A 22908-nucleotide genomic window follows, 5' to 3' on the forward strand; every position below is an offset into this window, starting at 1 on the left:
CCCACTCTCACATATCCCAGCCAGCACTGCTTCTTGAACCAGAACCACTGCCTCCTAACCCTCCCCATGGTCACACTTGTCATCCCTACCTCAGGGCACAGGCAGCCAGAAGAGTCCCTAGAATACATAAATCGAATACTATTTTCTTGCCCTTAACATTCCAGGGGCTTCCCATCATGCCAGGTGACCCTCAATTGATGCTGAGTAAATGGATGACTCCCACATCTCTGCAGCCCCATCCAGGCCTGTCCTGTCTCAAAACAGGGAAAAGGACCACTTCTGCCATCCCTCCTCAGCCAGAAGCCAGCCTGACTGCCAGTTAGGTGTGGCCAGTAAGACCAAGGCCAGGGCACCACATTAACCCGTCAAAATGCATGAGGAGAGAGGGCAGCCATTCAGACCACCTAAGGGGCAATGTTCAGATTAAACTTTTTAAAATAAAATTGCTTCCTCAGAGCACACTGGATGCACACTGCTGCACTGTGGCCAAGGAAAAGGAGATCTGCAGACAGGCCTGTGCTGGAAAGACTCTAACAGGTGCCTTGTCCCTCTGTGTCCCCAAAGCTCAGGAGGGATGATGTATGCGTAAGAGCTGCTTAAGGCAGACAGAGCCACAGGCACCAGACAGGCAATGAAAGGCTTTCCTCACCGAGTTTGTGAGTTTAAGGGGTGGAGCTAATGACTTTCATTTCTGGGCGAGTGACTTTCATTTCTGGAGGCTGAAAACAGTGGTCCCAAGGTTATCTCCGAAACCAGAGAGAACAGTGAAACTAAGGCTGAAACAAAACTTTATAAATGTGAGTCAGGGACTATTGGGAAGAAAAGGATATATTTCCCAAGGCTCATCATCACTCCCAGGGTTTGAACCCAGGAGCTCTGAAGGCAAACTCAGTCCAAAACCCTTTGTTAGAAGTCGGAGATACATAAACATTCATCCATACACATGCAGGGATACAGATATATTTTTAAAGGAATGGCAACAACACCAAAAGAATGAGAATAGTAACAAGCTCTCCCCCATCCACCCACCCACCCACCCAAGAAAACTGAATTAGGAACAAAGAACCTCCCTGGTAAGCCCTGGTAGGAGTGTTAAATGATCACTGCATGAATGACTTGTTCTCTGGTTAAACAGCACAGTTTGTGGGTGGGAGAGGGGTGGCGGAGCACTGTGGAAGCCAAGTGAGTCCCCAGACCCCTTCAGGAGGCAGACAACTTCATTTTCTGCACTGCATCAACACAGCACGAAGCAAGCTTCAAACGCTTTGCTCTTTGAGCAGGAAGATGGGAGGAGAAGAGTTGGAAAAACACAGTCCTAATGTCTGCAGGGGAAGGGGGCTGAGTCTCCATGGGGGTGAGGGTCCTGTGTGCACTGGTTTTCAGAAAGAGGGGACACAGAGAGCAGGACAAGTGGCCAAGTCTTGATCTGACAGAGAAATAGAAAGGAAATATAATATATGTTCCTTTATATATTATATTTATATAGGAATATATATTCCTATATATTTCATAGACTTCACTGGCTGCCCTTGCCAATATAATAAATATAAAGGAAAACTCAAGTAGGATATTTAGGAAAACTGCTCTTATTTGCCCAACGCCAAGCTTTTCTGGGTAGTCATAGGCCAAGCAGATAGTGAGACACAAAGATCCTGTGAGAGTCGGTCATCAAGAATTTCCAAAAGGCAGCAGCACAGTGAATTCTTCTAAATACAGGCAAAGGTCAGACTTAGCCATGAGGAAAAGGACTAGGATTGGCAAGGTGATGGAGAAGCATGGTGAGGTTAATTAAAACTGGTTTCCCATTGGAGGGACAATGAGAAGCCGGACTTCATGAAAAGCTGAAAATTCAGGAGAAAATATTAGCTTGCCTTTTGACAAAGTGAGAGCCTGCACACATCTGGAGCCCTACGTGCAAACTGGCTCACCACTGTTTAGAAAAGATGGACATGCACCTTGGGCAGTCCAGAGATGGGTGGGTGGAGGCTTCAAGAGCCAGGGTGCATGGCCTCTAGCTCATGCCATCGGCTTTTTGCTGCTCCACCTGGAGCCCCTGCCCTGGCCCAGGCTGATTGAATTGGAGAAGCAGCTCAGAGGTCTCCTTGATCTCAGCCTCTGCATCAGAAAATACTGAGGCCATCTGGAATCATCCCAACCCTGGCCCTCCTGCTCCACTACAAATGAGCACACGTCATCACCTCTGAGGCCATTCTTATGATCGGAAATGATGTTTTATCATTCATTTCTCTGGGAATCGTTTCTCTCACCCACCAGAATGAAAGCTCCATGGGAGCAGAGGTCAAGTGGCCTTGCTCATCCCTGTGCCCCCAGCCACCATCTAGAACGGTGGCTGCCATGTTGCAGAACTGCGGCAGATGAATGCATGCCTTGGGGACTGCCTGCCTTCAATACCAAGCAGTCATCTCAAAGGGCTGTGCCTGAGTGTGTCCTGCCAGGAGAGGGCTAAGTGCTGGATGGATGGCCTGATATCTTCCCCAAGGGCCTCGGCCAGCTCAGGGCCCCCACCCCTTCCCTGCAGTCCCGACCCCTTTTCCTCAAGGCGTCCCAGGAGCACTGTTCAGGCCACTCGTCTGAGCCATGATAAGGAGCAAGTGGAAGCTGTTTCAGGGGAAAGGCAACCGTGTATGTGCCCTCTTCAGTGTATTAAAAATGTTTTTTTATTTTTTGTCTTTTTAGAGCTGTACCTGTGGCATATGGAGGTTCCCAGGCTCAAGGTCGAACCAGAGCTTCAGCTGCCAGCCTACACCACAGCCAGAGCAATGCCAGCTCTGAGCTGCATCTGCGACCTACTCCACAGCTCGCAGTAACAGCAACGTCGGATCCTTAACCCATTGAGTGAGGCCAGGGATTGAACCTGCATCCTCATGGATACTAGTTGGATTCTTAACCAACTAAGCCACAACAGGAACTACCGAGGAATTTTTTTTTTTTTTTTTCTTTTTAGGGCCACACCCGAGGTGTATGGAAGTTCCCAGGCATGGGGTCGAATTGGAGCTGCAGCTGCCGGTCTACGCCTCAGCCACAGCAACACAGGATCTTAACCCTCTGAGCAGAGCTAGGGATCAAACCCGTATCCTCATGGATACTAGTCGGGTTTCTTTCCACTGAGCCGCAAAGGAACTCCTTCAGTCTATAAAAATGTTGATGGCAAGAAGCTGCAGACAAATCTACAAAGTTATGAGCAGATGGAGGGGACACTAGAAATGGCCGGGTCCTGAGAGAGCAAAGGACAGGGTCACTCAATCTCAGGGTAACAGAGTCAGAGGAACCTGGAGTACACAAGAGTATAGGATAAAGGAAGAAAGAGTCACACAGTGAATGGGAAACCTGCAGAATTCATTGCCTTAAGTGACTGTAACAAAGCAGAGTTAAATTCCAGGAGGAGGAGCTCCTGTCGTGGCTCAGGGGAAACAAATCTGACTAGGATCCATGAGGATGCAGGTTTGATCCCTGGCCTCGCTCAGCGAGTTAAGGATCTGGCATTGCTATGAGCTGTGGTGTAGGTTGCAGATGCGGCTCAGATGCCAAGTTGTTGTGGCTGTGATGTAGGCTGGCGGCTGTAGCTCCGATGTGACCCCTAGCCTGGGAACTTCCATAGGCCACAAGTGCATCCCTAAAAAGACAAAAAAAAAAAAAAAAAAAAAAATTCCAGGAGGCTAATTACTCAGGACATCTTTCCTAATACATTGTAAACTCTTAGCTTCCTATGTTAACTTCCAGTAGGAAAACATCGTCTTTATAACAAGTTTCTAAATGCCTCAGTCAGAAAATAATCTGGATGGGTCTGAGTTAACATGATGGTTGAGAGCCCAGGCCAGGTTGCCAAAAATAAAGATTCTTCATGTGGCTGGAGAGTACTAATGTGTGGGACTAATTTTTAACTGGCCTTTTATGATTAAAAAAAAAATACGTGTTCATTGTTGAAAAAGAGGCAGCCACAGAGAAGAAGATGGGAATAAAAATCACCTCTAATTCCACAAGAAGAGAACCACTGTTAACACTCTGGTGCATTTCTCTCCTTCTATGAATGAAATTTAGCAGAGTCGAGGGCATACTGTGAATATAATTTCAATTCCTGCCTTTTTCCAGTAAAGTTCCATTGTGTTCTAAGAAAGAAGTTCACCCTTAGTGAATAAACAAATTAAGTAACGAAATGAATAAAAGAAACCCTTCATGAAGTTAACAAAACAAAACTGATTATTCCACTGAGTCCCCACTTCCTCAGCAAAAGAAGAAGAAAAAAAAATCACTCTTGTTCAGACAAAAATGGCCTATAAGATAGAAACATTAAATTTATTGTGTCCTCCTTGTTGTCATCAAATAAGCTCGTTGTGGCTCAGCAGTACTAGCTCAACTAGTCTCCATGAGGATGTGGGTTCAATCGCTGGCCTCGTTCAGTGGGTTAAGGATCCGACATTGCCATGAGCTGTGGTGTAGGTAACAGACGTGGCTCAGATCCCTCATTGCTGTGGCTGTGGTGTAGGCTGGCAACTGCAGCTCCAATTGGACACCTAGGCTGGAAACTTTCATATGCCAAGAATGCGGCCCTTAAAAAAAAAAAGAAAAGAAAGAAAGAAAACCCATAGTTTTTCAAATCAACAGAAGATTTTATAACTGTATCTTATCATGAAACAAAAAAATCAAGTTTTATTGGTCTTGGGGTGATTTTATCTTCCAATCTGCAGGTGAGCCAAACCATTTAAAAATGATTAGTTCACACTCACAGACCATGACATCCAAATCAAAGTCTTATTTCCACTTTTGTTATATTCTGTGACCTAATCTGTGCAGTAAGCAAATGGCATTGCCAAGGACATATTCTGTGTCATGTGCTACCCAGCTGGGAGTTGCCCTGATGTCTGCCTGCATCCTGGTGGAGTACTTGGTTTTACAGGTAGGCCCAAGGCCTTGGCTAGTAGAGAGAAGAACTTTTCTTTCTGCTAGTAGGGAAGACTACTCAGGATCAAGATTTCTTTAGCAAGATGCTTTTTTTCTCCCCCCACCTCTCATACTAGTTCATACTTCATTGAACAAATGTGTCCAGGCCAGGCACTGGGCTGGGTGCTGGGGACACAAAGGGGAATAACACAGATGCCGTGCCCTCTACTTCCACAGTGCTGCAGTTTGCCGAGCACCTCCCCATCCATTCTCCTGGAAGAGAGAAAGACCACCACCACTGTTTCCACATTCTAGATGGTAAACACTCACTGGAGTATTTTGCCCCAGGTTATGTAGTGGAAGCACTAGACTCCAATCTCGTCCAGTGCGCTTGCTATTGGTGAATTTCCTCTTATTGTCAACTGAGGTCTTCTCAATTATTTATATTCCCTCCAGCACCTGGGTTCCACCTGGTTGCCCAGTTTCTGAGCTAAGAGTTGCCCTGACCTCTAGATAGCTGCATATATCCTGGTTTCTGGGTGCCTTCCTAGATTCGGGCCCTGGACTCAAGTATCTTCCCAGCTTTTCCAACACAAGCGTCAAACCCTATTTATTCCTTTCCACAAGGTAGCTCGTTGCTAGCCTCCCCCAGTGTTCAATCTCCTTTTCACTCTGAAAAACAGATTTTACCTCCCAACTATTTCCCAGCTTCCTTTGCAGCTAAATGTAGCCACATGACTACGTTCTGGCCACTGGGATAAAAGAATGTGCTACTTCTAGGTCTTGCCCTTGAAATGACTGCATGCATGACTCCCTGATCCTTCCCCTGGGAGATGGTAAACACTGAAGTTTCCACCTTCAACCACCAAGTGGAAACCACATGTGGAAGATACAAGGCTGGGACCACTATCTACTCTAAACCAGTACATGAAAAAGAAATCAGCTTCCACCTGATTTCAGCCAGAGTTTCTATGGCTCTCCCTAAGACAGGAATTTGCTCTACGTCCCAGCTAATACAAACTTAAGTGGGACCAGTTCCACATTCTCTTAGCAAAGCCCCTTGCCGCCAATTAAATACCTTGGGGGGGGGGGTTGTTCAAAACTATATGAGAAAGCATTCCATTCTGATTTATGTCATGGAAAACTTTTCAAAAATGAAATTACCAGGATCTCAAAGACGACTTATGTTCACGTCACAGGAAAAACTGAGAGGGCCCAGAAATGCAAACCAGCCTCCTGCAGTAAGAGCAAGGGAGAAAGCTCTAGGTGAAAAGGGCACCACGTCCACTCTCCGACAGCAGTTCACTCTATTCCTAGAAAAGGCACTGAGAGCTGAAATCGTGCGAACCAAGGCTAATTTCTCCATGGAAACAAGGCGATAATAAGAGCTTGTGTTTCGAACCGAGAACTTGATGGTCAACTTTTTAAAGAAATTACGTCAACTCCATGTTTTACCATCTATTCAAGCCTTGAGACTTTTAAAGCATAAGGGCTGCTGGTCCAATAATATCCCACAGAAGATCTATGTGTATTCTCTACCATAAAGGTAGGTGCAAATCCAGGGAACTATATCCAATATTCTGTGAAAAACCACAATGGAAAAGGATATGAAAAAGAAGGTGTATACATATAACCGAATCACTTGGCTGTATGGCAGAAAATAACACAACATGGTACATCGAGTACACGTCAATAAAAATGTTTTAAAAAAGGCAAATAGGTACAAATCAATTCAACCCAACACAACAACCGACCATGTGAGCTTTTATTTATTCTGGTTCATAAACAGTGTAGTGTGTAGCACAAAAAAACAAAAACAAAAAACAAAAAAAAAACCCTTTCACTTTAATAATTCCTCCTGACTTCTAAATATAGCAAATCAGAACATTTAAGAACATCTTCAACAGAATGAGCAAAGAGGGATTTGGAAAGAGAGTAGGAGTTGTCAGAAAAGTGGTGTTTAAGCCTGAGTCTGCCACCAACTAGCTTTGGGACCCTGGACAGTAGCTTAAATTCTCTAGGTATCTCTAGCCTGCAAAATGAGACTTCATCATACCTCTCCTCATAAGGCTGTGGTGAAGGTCAGACAAGACAATACATGTAAAAACTTCTTTGTAAATCACCCAGGAGAGGTGAAAGGCATTGTTATCCGGACTGTGACCTCTGGAAAGGCTTATGTGGGGAGATACATATATATATATATATATATATATATATATATATATATATATATATATATGTATTGCCTTTTGTCTTTTCAGGGCCACACCCACAGCACATGGAGGCTCCCAGGCTAGGGGTCCAATCAGATCTGTAGCTGCCGGCCTACACCACAGCCACAGCAATACCAGATCCGAGCTGTGTCTTTGACCTACACCATAGGTCACTGCAATGTCAGATCCTTAACCCACTGAGTGAGGCCAGGGATCGAACCTGCAACCTCATAGTTCCTAGTTGGATTCGTTTCCACTGCACCATGACGGGAACTCCGTTTTGTGGGGAAATTTTGATGAACATCCACATGAAAACAGACGAAGCAGACTACCAGCTACTCAGCCACTTTCGAAAAACTGACGCAAGAGCAATTCTTTCGTTGTCCTCTCCTCCCCTCTTTAAAATCCCCCCCAGGCACACTAGCCGCCAAGGGTTAGTCAATCTGCTGCATTCACCCTTGGCATCCATTTGCTCACGAGCCAGGGGACCGCTGGCGAGAGCTGTTAGATGCCAGCCGTGGCTGCGGAGGAGGGAGAGTGTGGTGAGCCGAGACCACTTGTCACGACATGGCTATCAACCAAAAACGCCTTCCAAAGACCCACTGTGTTGTCAGAAACCTCAAAAGGAGATTCAGGAAGCATTTTAAGGTCCCGGGAAAAGGGAGGAAGAAGACAGCAGCAGGTAAGAGTGCAGGCTCTGGAGTAAGTCTGTCCTGGGTTTGAATCGCAGCTTTTCCACTCTTTGTGTACCATCAGAGGCACTGGGTCTCTGTCTCCCTGACTAGAAAGTAGGAATGACTGCGCCCACCCCACAGGGCTATGGTGAGTATTCAATGGGAAAAGTCGTGTAAGCATTTAGCACAGTTCTTGGCAGATGGTAAATACTCAAAGGTTAAGTACTACTATAATTATTATTACGAATAATAAATACATTATACAATACCAACAAAAATTAAGATTTGGCGAATTTCCAGTCCTTCATGTCAAGGCTTTGCTGTAAGCTTTGTAACCAGGCAGTACCTGGACAGACTCACCTATTAATTCTCTGAAGGGATCAAGGCTCTTCTGGATTTCTGCCCATTGCCCCAGAATAGGGAGAACATCTAAGAATGCCCAACTGGCCAGCTGGTTAGATCCTGAGGCTTGTTTTGCCGGTTCATGGCTACCCTTCGCTATCCTGAGAGGTGTGCACAGAGGAGAAGGGTATCCGTGCCTAACTTTTCTATCCATGCCCAGGCTGGCCCTCAATCTCTGAAGGTGAAATATATCATCATCTTTAAAATATGGCCCTACCCAGCAAAGTGAGGCCAGTCAGCACCCATCTGATGGACAGCGCCACATCCCTAAACACACCCTGGAGGCGGGGGAACCTCTGTACCCACCAGGCTCTCCCTTGAAAGAACAGAACACCTCACTACTAAAACCCCAAATGCTGCTCCCTACAACCTGGGAGCAACTTTATTGCTTTCAAAACCCTTATTCTTTCCTTATCTCATTCCAGCACTAGAATCACACTGTAAGGGGCCCAGACAAGAATTGTGACACTTGTTTCAAAGATGAGGAATCAGCCACCGTTGGATACATTAAGTTATTTGGCTTAGGCTTCCTGGTGCTTTGGTAGCAGAAACATCCTAGAATGCAGGTTACCCGGTTCCCAATCATGGGCTCCTTCCCGAAAATGCGGGTATTTGTTTTTAAACATTCGACTTCCATAATGGTGCTTTGCTCCTGGATAATTCATTAACTAAGGTGTCTCAGTCACAGTGCAGTGTAGATTCACATACTTGAAAGCCACTCACACAGGCAGATGTTCCCCACACTCTTAAATTCTAAAGGGTAACTGAAAACAGCCATGCTGATTAACATAATTGACAATTAATTCCAAGTTCTGGCTGCTTTCAGCTGAATCTCTGCCTGGATGCAGCTAGTAGCCTCTTATCAGGTCTCTGCTGCAGTTGGTCCCTCTGCTCCAATCTAACTCGAAATACTCACACAGGACTAACACTTTAGGGAGAATTAGTCACATCACTAAAATTATAAGCATAATAAAAAAACTTCAGTGGTTCTTGACCCGTCTCCACCTCACTAGGTAAACTTTGACTTGCCACTTAATCTCGCTGAGCCTCTTCTTCTGCAAAATGAAGGGAGCCTTGTCCACTTCCAGCTCATGACGCTAAAACTCCCAACCAAGCCCAAATCCTGCATCTGGAGGACAGTGGGAGACAGTGGATTCCACTGGTCAAGAGTCTCCATGGCCTGGTTGTCAAGCTTGGATTCACTGCTTCTTACTGAAATGGATGGGTCTGTGCTTCAATTTCTTCATCTCCACAATGATACTAATAATAGTACCTACTTCGTCGGGATTTGTAGGCATTAAATCAGATAATGCATGTGAGGTGCGAAGAACATCATAAGGACTCTATCCTTTCTGCCTGAAATAGAGAACCCTCCATTCCAGGCAAGACTGTGTCCCTGGATACAAACTGGTCCTTCCCTACTTCTGTGCTTTCAATGATGCCACGTTCCCACTTACCGACTCCCTGGAAATACCTGGGCTACCCTTTTCTGAGAATCTAAATTCTACCCATCCTTAAAAGTCTGGATGAAATCTGATCACGTCCAGGAAGCCTCCTCTCGACCATGGCAACTCACAAAGATTTCTCTAGCCCCGGAGTTCCTGCAGCAGTTATAAAGAGGCCTGGGCCGCAGTCTTGGTCCAGCCACTGACTTGGTGAGTAATTCTGAGTAAGATGCTCTCATTGAACTTTGATTTCTCAGATCCTTCTTGCTCTATGCAATCCCATTTCCTGAAGAAAAACATATGTATATTTCATTGTTCATACCTGCCCTCCAATAGGCCCTCCTCTAGGCCACTTCATTGGCATCATGTGTAGCCTTGGATTATCTTCTGCCTACAGATGAAACTGTAGGCTCCTTGGCCACAAGGACTATTTCTCCTCTTCCTCAGGGCCTTGCCCTTCAGATATTTGTTGACTGGATAAACAAACATGTAGTACTACACCCAAAGATTATGCAATAAGTTTTTTCTTTTAGTTGGCGTGGCTCGAGCTATTGATTTGCTGTACTTTGGAGCCAATTAAAGGTAACATAAAGATGAACATCAGGAAGGCAGGAGACAACTATAGCTGGTTAAATCCTGATCATCAATAAAAGATACTGATATCTGGCCAACCCGGAGAATAAGAAAAACGCAGATGTCAAAAGGAAATAGTAAAACCTAAAATCCAAAGTACCTTGCAAGACCAAGCTCATGTGCCCATACAATTAGAGGGTGGGGAAGTATGCGGTTTTCCCAAACTGAACTCACTCAGCAATGATTTATTGGGTGACTACTCTGTGCAGACACTGTTTTTGTTTGTTTGTTTCTTGCTCTTTTTTTTAGGGCCGCGCCCTCAGCATATGGAGGTTCCCGGGCTAGGGGTCCAGTTGGAACTACAGCTGCCAGCCTACATCACAGCCACAGGAACATCAGATCCGAGCCGCATCTGCCACCTACACCACAGCTCACAGCAATGCCAGATCCTTAATCCACTGAGTGAGAAAGCCAGGGATCGAACCCAAAACCTCATGGTTTCTAGTCGGATTCGTTTCTGCAGTGCCACAACGGGAACTCGAGTAGACACTGTGTTTTAACTGCAGGGGATACAGCGGAGAACAAAGCAGACATAATTCCTGCCATTTTCCAGCGCCTGAGGAGGAAGGCTAAGTAAAATGCCACCCTCTAGTCCTAAGTGAAATCCACGCAGCAACAGTGTCTTGCACCATCTCCTCTTACTATGCCTTCAAACAAGAGAGAAAGAAAAAGATGGAACGTACCATTTACAAGCAAGCAAACAGAGGCAGTGCTAAAAGGGCACTGTCACTCCCAACGAGGCTTCCTTCACTCTACTGGGGAGGTTCACCACGCAGCGCTCTGAACCCTAAGACAGCTGAACTTTAAGCTTCTAACGCCCTAGGTCCCAGCCGAGCTCCGAGACTAGCGTTCATTTAAATATCAAACCTCTCAGAGAGCAAATGAGGCTCTAGAGGCCAAGAACAAAACTCAGAGGTGGGAAAAGAGGAAGGGAGGGGTGGCAGCAAGGTAATTAAAAGATGTAGTTTTCACCATGGCAAAACCCGAGACTCTTCTCCTTTGGAGTAGAAACCTCTTCTATCATCTAAAGCCTCAAAAAAAAAAAAAAAAAAAAAAAAAAATTTTTTTTTCTTCCAGCAGGATACTGAAAATAGCTTTGCATTTAACATTTAAAATTGTTTTTGATCCCACACTCTTTCAGCTCTGCTCTCTCCTGCAAACTCATTCCATTCCCTAAGGGCACTTTTAAGTATATTTCAAAAGGAACAAACCAGAGTCACCATTTTTATCCTTAAGAGTTAAAAAGAAAAAAACCATTTACATAATTACATGGAAGATAAGTCAGCCGAGCACACTGGAATCTTATCTGGACCAAAAGTTCTAGGACAAAATTTCTTTCAACTCATCAAGATAGCAGATCAAAATCAAGGCTCACATGGAAGGCATAACTGTTGAGCTACACATAGGAACTTCTTGAATTCCTCATTATTTATGTGCCACCCACATCTTCAAAAAGAAATGAGAGGTAGCTATTGGAGGGCAGGTATGAACAATGAAATATACATATGTTTTTCTTCAGGAAATGGGATTGCATAGAGCAAGAAGGATCTGAGAAATCAAAGTTCAATGAGAGCATCTTACTCAGAATTACTCACCAAGTCAGTGGCTGGACCAAGACTGCGGCCCAGGCCTCTTCCAGCTCCCAAACCAGGGTTTTCCCCACTCTCCACACCACTGTCTCATTTATAACACATGAAATGAAATCTTAAAGACACAAAGGTAAAAAATCCCTTTTATAAATCTTTCTGTCAGATTGGAAAAATAGCAGGAGAAGTGACTAAGGTAAATGGGTCCCATTAATGCTAATAGTTAATGCCCTATAATGCTATACAGATGAGAGGGTCTAGCTTCAGAAGGCTTAATTAATGCTGATAACACTTTCACACTAAACAGTATGGTTTCAGCTAAAGTCAGCACTAATGGCTTTTATGGGCTCGCCTGGGAACTAAACCACCATTTAGTTCATTTCTTTCAATAGAAAAATTTATCCCAAGTTTCCATCAGCTGCCTTATAAATGAACTTTTGGACTAAACCTGTTTTTCAGATGGCTCTGCATGTAAAACAGAGTTCTGAGGTCTGAAGCTCTGCATTGAACATAATTAAAAGAGTAATCATTTTTGATACATACTAAGAGTAGATTGATGAGACAAGCCTTCCACCCTTTAAGTTGTTTTATGCAATATAATGTTTTATTAAAAGCCTTCTGAGCAGGATAGAGTAAACCGCTATTTATACAATGTAAAACCAAGGGCAAACTCTCCAATTGTGAATGCAAGTACTTACAGGGCCTTTTCGCCTTTTAGGGCTAAGGGTTCCAGGGAGGATAAAACATCTCTACCTGAAGAACTCACAATCCGGTTACACCCAGCCTTTATTGTCCTCAAAAACAAGTCACTTCCAGCCTCAGGGCCTTTGCACTGGTTGTTCTGTTTTTCTGGGACACTTTTCCCAACATCTTCCTGCAGTTGTGTGCAAATGTCACCTCTTCAGAGAGGCTTCCTGGAGGACCCAGCTAAAGCAACCTCCTTCATCATCACTCTATGTTTTACTCTACGTGGCTGCTTTCCTAGCCTCGATCACTACCAGGAGTTAACAGGCTTAACTGTTTACAGTCTGTCTCCTCCCACTGGGACTCTGTTTGGTTCACTGCTGTTCTCTTCCGTGCCTGGAACACTGCTATGCACATGGTAGGCATCCAATAAACTGCACTGAATGAGTAAGTGAGTAGAGTTGGAGAGTGGGAAGTGAGGATAAGATTCATGAAACAATTAAAAAATGAGAGAACTGGCCATCTTGATGGGAATCGATAGGATAACGGGTTAATTACAAAGCACCCATGCTTCTGAATGAATGGCTGGCAGTAAAAAGTTAAAAAAAAAAAAAAAAAAAAAAAGAAGGAGAAAGAGCAAAGAGAGCAAATATCATCAGAGGAGGCTTCACACAGAAGGGAGACTCCAGGCAGGCTGAGGCAAAGAAGAGAGGCCTCTCAGGAGTTCCCATCATGGCTCAGTGGAAACAAATCCAACTAGGAGTCATGAGGCTGAGGGTTCAATCCCTGGCTTCACTCAGTGGGTTAAGGATCTGGTGTTGCCATGAGCTGTGGTGTAGGTTGCAGACGCGGCTTGGATCTGACGTTGCTGTGGCTGTGGTATAGGCCAGTGGCTACAGCTGATTCAACTCCTAGCCTGGGAACCTCCATACGCCTCCAGTGAGGCCCTAAAAAACAAAACAAAACAAAACAAAACAAAAAGGAGAGGCCTCTCAGGTCAAGGGAGAGACCTGAGGCAAGACAGGCAGCAGGAGAGAGCAGGGCATGGGGTTGGCCGGGATAGGGCAGAGACAAGCAGAACTGAACCCCAGATACCAGGCTGGGTCTGGGAATGGGGGTGGGAGTGCAGAGCAGGGCTGGTGAGAGGGAACAGGATCAGACTGGAGAGCCTGGAGGACTGGACACAGGGATGTCAACCACAGGCCACTGGAAGGGCTCTTCATGGAAGACAAAGTTGGCCACATCATGTGGGAGGAACTGAAGAAAGTAGAGGGTAGAACAGAAAACTGGTCAGAAGATGACCTCAATGGTCTAAGTAGGAGGGGGGCAAAAAGAGCCTCTTCTTTTTGCCTAGACATGAGGCAATGAGCAAGAGGCATTTCCCCCTTAAAAAAAAAAAAAAAAAAAAAAAAAAGACAACTTCCAGAAGATTTCACAGTAGCACTCCATGGCAGATTCGGGTCAACTCCCCAAGCATCCTATACTTGGAGCACTCAAGAAGGCGAACCGAGGTTCAAAACGATTACTTTGAGGGCAGAGCATGTCTTTCCATGCCTTTCAAACCTGAGATTCATTATCTTCAGTATAGCCTGTGTTTATTGTCTTTTTATTCTTTGGGGAAAAAAAATAGTAGTATCTAATTTCACTGTGCAGTATATATCTGAACATTATATAACACATTTTTATATAACAGGTGCTTGACATAAAACAATGTTTTCCTTACTATCTAAATGCATTTGGGGAACAACTGGCACTAATATATACATATATACATATATATGTATATATATATGTATACACACACACACACGCATGCATGCACACACACATACTAAGGCTGTGGACAGTTGTCTTTGGGGTAAGGAGCTGGGGAGAGGAGGAACAAGATGACAGACTTTAGATAAGGTCTCCTAACAGTGAGGAGCTCTGCAGATGGCTAAGATGGGGGCTAAGATGGGAGCAGTGGGTGAGGAGTTCTGTTCGCTGGTTCACTCTCACAAGAAGCTGCCTGGGGAGAGGTTGCCTGAGCCACACAAGGCCTGTGTCAGAGCAATGCAGAAGAAAGGCAGGAGGAAGCGAAAGAGTCGGAAACGCACACCGAGATGTGAAAAGAATGCTCAGGAGCCCCTGTGGCTGCCACTAGGGTAATATCCAAACATGCCTCCCTCGTGTCCCACCACAGAGGACTTCAGTCCTGCTTACAAGGAGGTACACACCATGTCTGTCAACCGTAAGACTGATTACCCATCACTGCCAGCCTGCTTGGCTCCTGGCCCGGGGCTGGGTGTTGCAGACACAGGATGAATCCAGGGGTTCCTCCCAGCAGGTATCTCCCACCGTGGTTGGAGAGCAGACTCTGAAGCGCCCCCGGCTGCCTCCCTCTGCACAAATCTGGCCCCACCCCCTACCAGCTGGGCAGTTCGCAAAACCGCCTCACTTGCAAAATAAAGATAATCACCCCACCTGCCTCATGTGGTTGTTATGAGGGTTAAACAAGTTAATGAACATAAAGTGACTAACGTATTTGCTGGCACTTACAAGAGTGTTCAGTAAATGTTAGCTGCCATTACCATCATTATTCTTATTCCTATGTTGCAAATGAGATACATCAGACTCAAAGAAGCTCACTAATTTGCCCAGGTCACATATTTCAAACAGTAGTTGAAGGCACAAATAGTTGTAAATGTTTTACTCAGCATATGTACAAAATCTACTGGGTAGCATATTAACCAGAATATTAAACTAGACAGACCATCCATCCACATCTTAAATGAGGTTGGATAAACAGGAGTTTACATACACTATTTAAAAGGACAGCATGTACAAACATAAAAATCATTTGCCGTCATATGCCAAGACTCAACGTTCTCCTAAAGCAAAGATGGCTAACTCTTACCCAGTCTCATCTCCCCCTGACTTTAGGTTCCCAACTCGAACCCTCATTCCATGTCCTAACTACTCTTACCACGTCCACTCCTGCCCTGCTTGCATCCTGCATCTTAGGCCCTCACCTCTCCACAGGTACATCCCCCCTCCCTCCATGTGCTTCATTCCTGAGTGCCTAGCCCACTCCATCTCCTCCTCTTCAAGATCATTAATTGGCATTGGACAAGCCCATCTTGAAGACTCCCTATGCCTGTGATTTGGAGAAACCAAGATGAACTCCCCCAAGAGTCCTTGGCCTTGAGCCAGCAAGGAAGATCTTTCCAGAGATAGTCTACCACAATAGGGCATGCAGCAGTACCTAAAATAATTAGGGCTGGATCAATGGCTGGGTGACACTGCTGCCAGTGTGGGGATGAAGAAAAACAAAATGAAGAAACAGCTCCAGAAGAGCCAAGAAGTTGAACTGGGTCTTAAAGAAGAGTAGGGTTTGGACATGAGAAGCCACAGAAGAGGCTAAGGGCTGATCCAGGGAGGGGACAGCTCTTCAGCTTGACTGGACAGTCCTGTGCACTCAGCTGGGTGGGCTGGGGATGGAGAAGCAAGAAGGGACAGCAAGATGGACATTTACTGAATGCTTACTATGGGCAATGCAGAGTTTTGTATGTTTTTAAATCTTTTTTTTTTAATATATGATGATTTTTATTTTTTTCCATTATAGCTGGTTTACAGTGTTCTGTCAATTTTCTACTGTACAGCATGGTGACCCAGTTACACATACACGTATACATTCCTTTTTCTCACATTATCAGGCTCCATCATAAGTGACCAGACATAGTTCTCAGTGCTACACAGCAGGATCTCATTGGTTATCCATTCCAAAGGCAATAGTCTGCATCTATTAACCCCAAGCACCCCTGTTTTTAATTCTTTAACCCAGTGAATCCATACTGCAACACTGTGAGATAAGGACTAGAGTAATCCCAATCTTACTGATGAAAACACCAAGACAGAGAGAGCAAAGAAACTTGACCACAAATCATGAAGCTAGTAAGGAACTGTTAGGATGTGAAACCTGGCTCCAAAGTCTGAGCTTTTAACCACCCAATCAAAGTCCCTCTCAGGACAGTCTGACAGTGAAGGGGTGCAGGTGTCATAGGATGAAATGAGACCACGCTTGCAAGCAGTTTGCAACCTATAACACCACAGCCGCGGATGCTGGCAACAGGCTGCTGTGAATGTCTAGACTGGGCTGGCTAGCCTGAAGCAGGAGAGACACATCAGGTCCAAAAAGGGGACTTGAACCAACGGGGACAGTGTGAAGAATAGAGGCCAGGACAGACGCCCACTTTTAGGATGTGCAAGAAGAAAACCAAGAAATCAATGTGACCTAAGGGCTGAAGGATGAGGGGATTTCAAGAAAGAGGGAAAGACAGCCGGGTAAAAGCTGCAAAAGGGCCAAGAACAACCATTCAGGACTAAGAACTGGTCCCCTAGAATTCAAGACTTAAAAGTTCCTGGAGATCTTTGAGAAGAAATATGAAGAAGGAAGGTAGAGAGAAAAGCCAGAAGGAAGGAGCTGAGGATGGGGCCGATGAGAGAGTGGAGGAGGAGGTGAACATTCACAGCCCTGGGAGAGGCTGCCGGGCAGAGAAGGGAGAGAGAGGTAGGAACCCAGGAGCACCCAGTGCTAACATGGTGCAAGCTACCTGTTGCACAGGGACCCCCAGCTGGCCTGCTTCTTCCCCTTCCATCCTTCCCTCCTCAATCAGGACAAGGGCATTTCCAACAGCATGAAGGATATTCCAGTGACATGACTCTGGCAGCACTGGGAGGGAGCGCTTCCAGGCTTTTTACAGGCATCATCTCCCATGATCCTCACAGGGACTCCATGAGGCAGGCACCGTCATTACACCACAGAGGAGGAGCCTGTGGCCAAGGGAGTCCTGCACTTGTCCAAGGCCACATGGCCCAACCCAAGTCCCAGGTCCTGCTGCCAGAGGCCAGGCTCCTGCCCAAATGGAGGGTCCAAGAAGAGGGAACAGGGGAGAAATCCACTTGCTTTTTCTGACTGGGAGGAGAGGAGGAGACATGGGGGAAAGAAATAAGACATTGTGAACAGCTGCGGGAGCATAAGTCAGAGCAGGTCTTGTTTCAAGACAGAGGGAAGAGAAAAGCCAAGGTGAGTGTTTGGGGTACGTCTGAGTTTATTATGATGAAGTGGCAACAAGGAGAGAAAAGACTGCGGAAAAGGGTGACATTCCGGATTGCTAACCAAACCTCAAGGTCTAAAAAGGATTTTTTTACTTCCCTGCAATTGCTACGACAGTGTTAACTAAAATCACTGCCGGGGAATGTAATATTGTATGGTGCAAAAGCTGTTTCTTTAATATTTGACTTTCTCCAACCACCGTGAGAGATGACAATGGAATTACGAATGGAAGAAAGCTCATAGAAGGAAGGCAACCCTTATACCAAAGAGAGATGCTGAATATTTAGTTTTCACAGATTCTTATGAATTTTCTTAACAAGTCTTTCTAGAGCGCTTGTCCATTGTTCAGTATATAAGTTGCTTAGAGATTGCTGGTGCAGAGGGATAAATCTGAAAGCAGGGCCACTTCCTTTTCCTCCCTGTGGTAAGGCAAACCCCTTCTGCAAATAGCAGAAAAACTCCTGAGTAATCATCATTTTATAAATCACTTGAAATGGAGTCTTTAAAATACCATTTGTTGATCTGGTTAAGTTTCCTATGAAAATAGGACTTCAGCTCAAATATTCTGGGGGGGTCCAGCAGGTAAATGCCATCCTAAATTCAGATGTGTTAAAAATTTAGAGACGCACTAAACTTTCGAGCAGAAGGAACCTCTGAGATCAGCTAGTTAAACTGCCTTACTTTCCATTTGAGGCAAGTAGAACCCAGAAAGGTTCAGTGATTTGCCCCAAGTGGGGCAGCCACAAAAGCCCAAGTCTGGGCTAGAATCAAAATATTCTAATGCTCAGGCTAGTGATCTTCCACCACCTCTGCTCCTTCCTTTCTCTTTCTTTTTGAACGTTAAGGGTTGGAATAAGGTACAAATTTAAATACAGTCTCAACTTATTATCATCATCACTGGCTACATCTACAACCCAAACCAAAAATGCCTCTATATATCCAGCTTAAGATGACACAGGCAATTTCAAATCCTGCCCAGGAAATTTTAAAGCCTTCTAAATATGTCCAACAAAGTGTTTTAAACACTTATCAACAGAGTGAACTCAGTAACAGTGTATGGAGGGAAAAATTCAATTCTGTGTCTAAAAAAATATTTTGGAGTTTCATTGATATAGAAATCAAATTTAACAGCAGTGATTTTTTTTTTCTTTTTTAAGTCTTGCAAGCACGGAGAGGATGAGATTATTCAAAACTGCTCAGGAGCAGCAATGATTATTTTAAGCTCATGATTCAACCAGTACATTAATTAAAAACTCCACCAACCCAAATTGACAGATCCTGATATCAATGGGACCAGAAGAATTAAAATAATAGTTGTCAAGTAAAAAATAGATTAAAGGGAGGAACAGCAGCAGATGTCAGAAGGACAAATGACAAGCGAGCATTGTGGGAAACTAGATGCATCTAATGGGCAGCTTTTATGGATTTTTTTTTTTTTAACGAAGATCCTGGAAATAAACATACAGGCAAGAAATAAATGCTTCTTCGAACCTTATTTCTGGAAGCTGGGTGGAAAAACTTGGCTAATATTCCTTGCTAAGGAGCAGAGAGAGGAGACCGCAAGTGCGAAAGTGCCAATACAACGCTAGGTGACTGGGAAGGGACCGAGGCGGGGGAGGGAAAAGGGGATGGGAAAGGTAAGGATGAGGGGGGCCAACCTGGTCCCGAACCAGCCAGCACAAACTTGACCACAAGACGCCCATGTCCAATGTAGCCCTTCGTTCCCCTGGGCCTGCCCTTGGGCACCGGTGTGTGCCCCGTAGTCGACTCCCACGACCCTTCCGGGTGACTGACACCAGCCCCACAGGTCCGCGTTAATTTCTATTATTCCACTTCTTCCTCCGAGGAAGAGAGAGCTCTCTCGGCTGTCAACGCCCGGCAGCCAGCCGTGAGCGGGAAGCTTTTTCTTTGACATCTGTCAAACCCGGTGTTAGACTCAGCATCGCTGCGCCCTTCGCGGGTCTCCAGAACTCCAGGTCGGGCAGCAGGCCCGTGCCGTGGAGTACCTGCTCGCAGACCCACGAAGGATCCTCCCTGGGCTGCCCAAGACACAGACGGCGCAGGCCGGACAAAAGTTCGCAGGCTGGGGTCGGCCCCATCTCGGGCCAGGGATACCTCGGTGCAGCGCCAGCACCCGCGACGGGGCCAAAGGGGTGGAGAGGGGGTCCAGACTCCCCAAGCCCGGCGGAGACGCCCTCCCCACCCCCACTCAGCCCCGCAAGCTCCCAAAAGGGAAGTGGGGGGGGAGGCAGAAGCGGCATCTCTCGTCCAACGCCCTTGGGCTGCAGCCCTCAAGGATGGTACCTTCGGGGGTCTTTTCACCTCCGGAGATACATCCCAGCACTCGCCCTCAGCCTGGTCATTGCTCCCAAAGGGCGGAGCTGTCCCTTTAAGAGACAGCGGGCTGCTGCCACCCACCCCCCGTCAGGTAACTATGCCCGCGGAGGGGAGGTGGGTTTTCCCGCGGACTCTTTCCCAGTCCCTTTAAGGGCGCCTGCGGCACCTCTGTCCGCTCTACCCAGCAGCGCCAAACCCGGCAGGGGAAGAGAGGGGTGGACGGGAGCGGCGCCTTTAAGGGGCGCAGCCTCCCCGCCGCCCGGGTGGGGGCAGGGAGCGGGCACGGGCCCTTTAAGGCCGGCAGCGGGCACGTCGGGCAGGGCTCCCCGGCGGCCGGGCTGCGCCCCGGGCGGCGGCGGGGGCGCCGCGCCTGCCAGGGTGCTAACGGCCCCGACAGGGTGCCCGCGGCCGCGCCGCTGGCTGCGGCCAGCCCGACACTCACCGTGGCTCGCCGGGAGCGCCCGCGCCCGCGCCCCCACTCGGATCCCGCGGCGGCGGCGGCGGTGAGTCCGGCGCGGGTAAACAGGCACCTCCGTCCCTGACCTACTTTCTGCCTTCCCTAAATGTCGCACCACTAACCTACTTTCCGACCAATCCGCTCCCCGCCGGCCCAGGCCCGGCCCCCCGCCCACCAATCGCTGTGCCCAACCCCCCTTCCCCGCCCACCAATGGAGGAGTCGCGGAGCCCGGATACCTGCCTCTTCTCGCCAGCCAATCCGAGTGCTCTAAGGGAGCCGGTCTCGGCGGCATCCCCGGCCAATCCGGGAGCGGCTCGGCAGCCTGCTGGCCAGTTGTGTGTCAGCTAGACAGGCCGCTGACCAATGGCTAGGCGGCAGAGGCAGGTTTACCTGCTACTTTCCCGCCACCAATCGCTTGGCGCACAGAAGCGCACGCCCCAAGGAGCGGGCCAATCCGCGCTCTTCCCTTGGATTTCCTCGCCCCTGTCCGCTCTCTTTCCCCTCAGGTCTCCCGCTAGCCTCGGCCACTGCGGGTGCGGACGCCGCACTCCCCGCAGTGGCTTGGGATGTCCCTCTTATCTTCTTCCCTGGCTTGCTTCTGGCTCACGTCTCTCATTCCTCCTCCTCCTTCCCCCTTTTCACTCGAGGCATCATGACTAAAGCAGCATTTCCTCATTCCTCTCCCTTCGACTCCATCTAGGAAACTAATTTTAGGAATATCGAGTGCCCATACCCTTCCCAAAACATCTTGGTTTGCCCAAGTCCGAAGGAGAGAAGGATTACTTCGTATTTCTAGAAGTCTTTTCTATCCAAGTGTTTTTACGTTCTTTTCGCTTGTCCTGACCTCCAAGCGTCACATTGGAGCTGTCATTGTCGTTCAAGAGAGAAAATTCAAGCCTGCAGCGATTCCATTGCATTTCCTTTCAGTGGCCGCATTTTGCCCACCTACTGTGTGGCAGACAGCGTTGTGGTGGCTCTAGGCTCTACATACAAAAGCTGTCGGGGAGAGAGGCAGAGGAAACTGTTACAGAAAATAAGCATTTCGTAACAAGCTACAACTTGAGTACCAGGAGAGGACGGAGAATCTGTCTTATTTTTGCATCTCAAGCACTTAACGGAGGGCCTTTAGCACATACAACTCCTAACACTTTTAGATGTTAAACTCCCTGAATACTAGGACCTAATCTTTTTTGTTAGACCGGCCCCCTCCCCTATAGCACCTAACTGGAATTGGGGTGGAGGAGTGGGGGCGGTGTCTGGCTCCTAGCACATTTGTTGACTGGATATGTGAACAAATAAATCTAAATCACTTCACTCAATCTTGTTTGACGCAGACTAGAACCTATGACTCTAGAATTCTAGCCTTTTACCTTGAAACAGACATTGTGTTTTAAACATTATAAAACTCTCCAAAGAAGATGTATAGATGGGAAATAGGCACATGAAAAAATGCTTAACATCGATAATTATTAGAGAAATGCAAATCAAAACTACAATGAGTTACCATGTCACATTGGTCAGAACAGCCATAATTTGAAAGTCTACAAATAATTAATGCTGGAGAGGGTGTGGAGAAAGGGAGCCCACCTACATTGTTGATGGGAAGACAAGTTTCCACTATGGAAAACAAGATGAAGCTTTCACAAAAAACTAAAAATAAAATTACAGTATGACCCAGCAGTTCCACACCTGGGCATATATCTGGACAAAACCATAACTCAAAAAGATACATACACCCTTATATTCATAGCAGCGCTATTCACAATAACCAAGACATGGAAACAGCTTAAATGTCCATTGACAGATGAAGGGATAAAGACTATGCGGAATATCTTTAGAAATGGAAGATGCCATTTGCAGCAATATAGACAGACCTAGAGATTATCATACTAAGTGAAGTCAGAAAGAGAAAGACAAATACCATATGATATCACTTATATGTGGAATATAAAATATGATACAAAATATGAATCTATCTACAAAACAAACACAGACTCACAGACATAGGGAACAGACTGTGGTCGCCAAAAGGGAGCTGGGGTAGGGGAGGGATGGACTTGGACTTGGGGGTTAGTGATGTAGACTGTTACACATGGAAGGGATAAACAGCAAGGTCCTACTGTATAATACAGCACAGGGAACTATATTCAATATCCTGAGATAAATCATAATGGAAAAGTATATAAAGAATACATACATATATATATATATATATATATATATATATATATATACACACACACACACACGTATAACAGAATCACTTCACTGTACAATAGAAATTAACACATTATAAATCAACTATAATTAAAAAATAAAAAAGTAAATGTGGTGAAGCTATTGCCTACCCCCAGCTCATTGCCAGGTACATAGTGGCTGCCCAATATGTGCTTGTGGCCCGAACCATTGACCATTTTCAAGGTTCACCAACTTCATTGGTAGCTTACTATTTTTCCTAAGTTTGCATGCAGGTAGAATCTAA

General features: G+C 46.2%; 1 protein-coding gene across 20 annotated transcripts in view; it reads right to left on the bottom strand.

Annotated features, from left to right (window-relative positions):
• The window catches only part of ARNTL (aryl hydrocarbon receptor nuclear translocator like), a 129048-nt gene extending 108542 nt beyond the window's left edge, over positions 1-20506 (bottom strand). For all 20 annotated transcript variants that reach the window (XM_085006424.1, XM_085006397.1, XM_021076231.2 and 17 more), the window contains exon 1: positions 20411-20506. The gene's annotated coding sequence lies outside the window, so the exon portion shown is untranslated. The remainder of the gene's footprint in view (positions 1-20410) is intronic.
• Between the last annotated feature and the right edge of the window lie 2402 nt (positions 20507-22908).

The sequence above is a fragment of the Sus scrofa genome, chromosome 2, assembly GCF_054392235.1.
Source record: "Sus scrofa isolate SSC_HxYL_T2T_F1_AM1 chromosome 2, Sscrofa_HxYL_maternal_Yorkshire_Landrace_v2.0, whole genome shotgun sequence".
NCBI lineage: Eukaryota > Metazoa > Chordata > Mammalia > Artiodactyla > Suidae > Sus > Sus scrofa.